The sequence below is a fragment of the Rhyacophila brunnea genome, unplaced genomic scaffold (assembly GCF_057557595.1).
Source record: "Rhyacophila brunnea isolate RB1 unplaced genomic scaffold, BYU_Rbru_1.0 scaffold_22, whole genome shotgun sequence".
NCBI classification, from domain to species: Eukaryota; Metazoa; Arthropoda; class Insecta; order Trichoptera; family Rhyacophilidae; genus Rhyacophila; species Rhyacophila brunnea.
The window spans coordinates 10,802,135-10,807,309 of NW_028232882.1; the positions used below are offsets into that span (position 1 = coordinate 10,802,135).

Here is a 5,175-nt window from a genome sequence, read left to right on the forward strand (position 1 = left end):
ACGCTCAATCTGCCTACCCCCACGAGACGTCACTGCTTACTTGGTAATTATTAAAGCGACTCTCAACTCAAAAAAGGTTTGGTAACAATGCTATACCTACTTATCTTTAATAGTATGAAGTTCGACTATATAGAAGACAATCTCAGAAATTTTGAGCTAAAATTAGCAATTCAACCGACGAAAATGCAAAGCTTCTTCTCACACCCTGCGAGAATATTTTGAAGGAAATTATAAAAACGATTTATTTTTTTAATTAAAAACTTCAGCAAATACTTACGTGAAAGCAAAGATATGATAATTTTCTCCCTTATCTTAAAATATAAATTAAGAAATTATGCACATATTTTGTGGAAGGATGACATAATTATCAACACCTGTCTGCAAAGCGCTGATCTCAGTTTCTGTCTTAAGGGCACACATGCTTACCTAGAGTTTCTGTTTTTTCATTTAAAGTTGAACTATGACATTGAATACTAGGTATGATTTTTAAAGTGAAAGTGATATTATGTTACATCTCTTTTACGCATGCTAATATGATTAAAAAGTTTTTCTTTCTCTTTCTGTCACATTCGAATTTGATTACCAAAGTTTAAACATTTACTATGCGTATTAGCTGACGTGCTTCGTCGTTTACAAATTATAACATGAATTTAAAAAATATATGTATTTATAATATTAAATATATTTTATAATGTACACAGATTTTTTTAACAACTATATTATATATACTTTTATTTATTTGTCGCATATTCAAAATGTTCTTGCTATATTAAAATCTTTTTTTTAGCCGGCCAAGTAAATCCGTATTTTTGGCCATAGACTAATAGAAAAAACTCTCTGCTGTCAGATTATGTTGATAGCAAATTGCAAGATACCTAACGAAGGAATTGTGTTTTATATCAGGAATAAGAAACACTATCTGTAAGTACAATATTATGTTATTTATTACTGTAGTAGTATTCTGTGTGTTTTGCATATATTATTCAAGTGTTAATTTATTGTTTTCTTAGTCTACATTAGTTGCGTGGTTAGTTTAGAGGTTATTGCGAGAATGCCTGTGATTTCATATTTATTTGTTTGATATAATCTAAGGCGTTCTAGTTGTTATTAAACATGTTACCTACCTGATTACTTTATTTTAGTTAATCAATCTTTTTTGATGCTTTGTATTATCACTAATCCGTTTTAATTACCATTCTTCAAACAGTCGCACACTATAAAAGATTAAAAATCACACTATTAACAGTTCATATGTTATGTTTTTTGCAGATGGAGAAAATGTCTACCGAGATCTTTGCTTGTCGACGGTTTCATATGAATAAGATGGAATGAAATAAATCTTTTAATTAATAATGAAATAAATCCGACTTTCGGCGTACGATCCGAACATGGCGTGATTCATATAATATTATTTATGACGTAGACCATCAAGCATATATACCCATTTTATAGATTTAATAGTACAATTACAAAAGGTAAATATAAAGTGACTAATGTTTGTAACCTATAGCTATGTCTATCTCGCATACATATTTAAAAAATAAAACAATTTTATAATTACATTTTTGCACTAAATTTATTATCGATAATGATATAAAAGTTGCTAAATTGATTCATAATATTCTAAAATATAATATAATTTTGCATATCAGTTACTTGTATCATATCAGGTATGTCATTTGGTAGAGCTTACTCTCCAAGTCTTTTCTTTTTCATCCTCAATATCACTTTGATATTAGAAACATTGTCTTTCTAACACCATTTCAAAGACTTTAAGTTTTCTAGATGCTGTATATTAATTCTTCTCTTCGGCTATATCTGCATCTTAGTTGCAGCATATGGATACAATGCGGCGCCTCCAAGAATCTCTGTCACTCTAGTTTTTTTGCATCGTTCCAGGTCATACTAGCAGCCCGTAACTCCGCCAGATATGCTATATAGATAGTATTTAGCGGCCATCCAGGACGCCGGAATCCGGTTGGCTTGAAGAACAGGCAAACCAGATTGGGATTCTCTTCAGGCACTCGCAGCACGTGGCCGGGCCAGGTACAAAGTTGCGTATTCACTCTCAACGTGATGCGAGGCTATTTGGTGCGTTCTTTTATCTCCCGTTACTTCTAAAATTACCGCACACCCAGTATCCGTCGTAAACATCTGTTCTCGAAGCTCAGTATACGGTTGCTCGGAGCCTTTGTAAGGTGCCATGACATAAAAACTAGTAAGATATTTAAAATAGCTGCTAGAATGAATACATTGTTGAAAGGAAATGAAAACTGATAATATGATATATCAATTAATTTGTCCATCTGAAGTTGTAGATATCAGTTAATAATTATGTGTTATACCAGTAATTAAATGCTGACTTCAAATGAAAATTGACTATTAAATATTGAAATAATATATTACCAGTTTTGATTTTTTTAAGTACTATACTATATCCATGGTTCATATTACAATGTCATAGTAAAACTTAGAAGAATAAAATATGTCGTAAGACGAAATCAATCTTGGGGTTTTAATATAAGTTAAATAAATAGTACACAGCTAATTTGTTATTACTTTGAATACATGCCATGTCTTTACATCAATAAAAAACAGAAAAACAATTTAATAATGTATAAATATTTATATAAGACTTAACAACGTCTAGTTAGACATCTAGTTAGACACGATGACCTCCATTTAATTTCCTCTTATTTTAAAATTCACCAAGATATATCCTAATAAGTAGGTAAGTATATTACATTTGTACATATAATAAGTAAATCAAGTACTTAACATAAATAATTATACTGTAAAATTAAATTACAATTGAAGCAGTATATATGGACCCCACAGAGTAATTAACAATATAATAATTTATATAATTATATCGGGTATATACTATATTGACACATTTTAATGAAGTCTATTTTTCTTGGTACCTACGTTCAATGATAAATGTTGTTTTATATTGTAACATAAACAATGGTAATATGCATTGATCTTTCTGATTTTTAAACTGTGATATCTATTTTATATATCTATTGATTTCTATGTGTATTATTGATACATTATTTATTTCAAATACAATAATTTCAAAACTAACAGTAAATAATATATAGAAAGCGTCATGTTGTTTAGTTGGAACATCTACTAGGAAATTCCATCCAATCCAAATTCAATTTTTACCAGGTGGGTACTTGTAGGTCAGTTATTTTTGGAATAAAATGAATCCCTTAAAAAATATGAAATAAGAATAGAATGATAAATATTTGTGAAAATTTACCAAATCAACATGTTTAACGTGAATATTTTCACACTAAAATGATAAATATTGTTAAGAAAATATACACAAACAGTTCATTCAGAAGTTATGACGTTTAAAAGATCCCGCGAGTTAACTCGTGCGTGGCACTGATCATGAGGTGATATCAGTTATAATCATTTATGAGGAATGGTTATAAGCCATTGGCACAACCAATTTGGTTTTTGACCTTGAGAACAAAATGTACTTTTTACACGGAACCAAAACTCACGGCTGCAGAGACGAATGCTTATACAAAATATGGCGCAGTGGAATCGCCAGCAAGATCAGGTATCATTATTTAGATGTAAGTATACATATTATTTTGAATTTCATAAAATTACACTCGTTCTGGGTGTCTCGTAACAGTAAACTATATTAGTAAATTAGATATATCTTGATGAACTATAAAATAGTGATGTAATATAGACTTGTTGAAAATATATTAAGCATAATAAAATTTAAAATAAAAATTTAGAAATTCAGCCTTTCTGGTTCTCTAATATTCATAGATCTACTGGTTCTGGGATCTACTATTTCTGGCAGTAGACAATTCATATAAAAGTGATATATCTTTTTTTCAATCTTTTCAATCCAAAATGTCTCGTCTTTTTTGATTAATTCTATTTTAACAGGAAAATTATGTCCCGTCCAAACTCCAAATAAACAGACATCTTTCTTAGTAATATGAAGCTGCCCCTGAATCTGGAAGTACCAATCGTGATTTTTATCTATTACCATATTCCTGTCTTTATCTACTTTCCAAAATTTAATTTTTTTCTGTACAATAGCTTCATCTGCACTTATTCCAGCAGCTGAGAAAGGACATTTTATTTCAATAATTGTATCATCATCGCTGATGCCATCTGGCGTTGCACCGATAAAATCATACACATCATCGATAAACAATCCACATCTCTCAATCTTAATCCGTTCTTGTACACTAAGCTGTTGTAAAGCTATTGATTCATTTTCTTTACCATATTTTACCGCTTTCACGTTGGCTAATGATTGGCTATATAATAAACGTTTTACCAAAGGCCCAAATTTTGTATTTTCTCGCCGCTTACACACCTTACCAAAAACAGAGGCAGTAAGAAGGTTTCGTCGCCTTTCTAGCCATTCTGCACATTCAGATTGTAATACGGTGCGTCTTTCTATATCCCTCCTCTCATAGTTTGTCAGTTTGAGTTTTTTCAAAAAAGTTTCTTTTAACAATTGATATTGATTTTTGTCCATATCAGGTTTTTGGCAACTCTCTCCATAATCTGGATTAGATAAAGGAACAGTATGTATTGGTTTTCGCCAAGATTTTCCTATTTTTTTTTTATTTATTTTCAACCTTCTTGATTCTAAGCGATTTATGAAGGCTTTTGGGCTATTTTTATAAACTTGTTTTTGAATTGTGCAATGTAACTTATTTGTATTAAATGCGATTACCGCCGCTGCACATCGTCCCATGTACGATTGTCTTTGAGAGTAGTTAATTCTCTTGCCGCCTACAAATTTTGCAATCATGTTATTAAAAGATTCTGAAATATTAGTAGAAAAATTATAAATTAAACTTTTTGAATTTAGCACCAAACGAGAATTATATATCATTAATTGAGAAAATAGACTGCATTCTTTTAATGCTGGTACATAATTTACATCAAGCATGTCCTCTGTATTTGGTTCATTTGTACAAAAATATGGTAGACAAGAAGTATGGTCTCCAAAAACATGGTGCGGTCCATTAAATAAATCTTTTTTCAGAGCGATAACCTTTTCTTCGAAAGTACTATCTTGTAGTTTTCTATACTTGATTGCACCTATGACGGCTTTCCGCAGACGTCTTTTTCTTGACGCAATGATTTTTCTTACATTCAAGGGATATCTTGTGTCTTTGG

The 5,175-nt window shown here is 30.6% G+C and overlaps 1 long non-coding RNA gene across 1 annotated transcript; it reads left to right on the forward strand.

The window, feature by feature from the left end:
- Positions 1–845: 845 nt before the first annotated feature.
- Positions 846–3,220, forward strand: LOC147070033 (uncharacterized). The gene is made up of 3 exons (XR_015070988.1): positions 846–921; positions 1,270–1,475; positions 1,900–3,220. It is a non-coding gene; the product is annotated as an uncharacterized LOC147070033 (long non-coding RNA).
- The last annotated feature ends 1,955 nt before the right edge of the window (positions 3,221–5,175 follow it).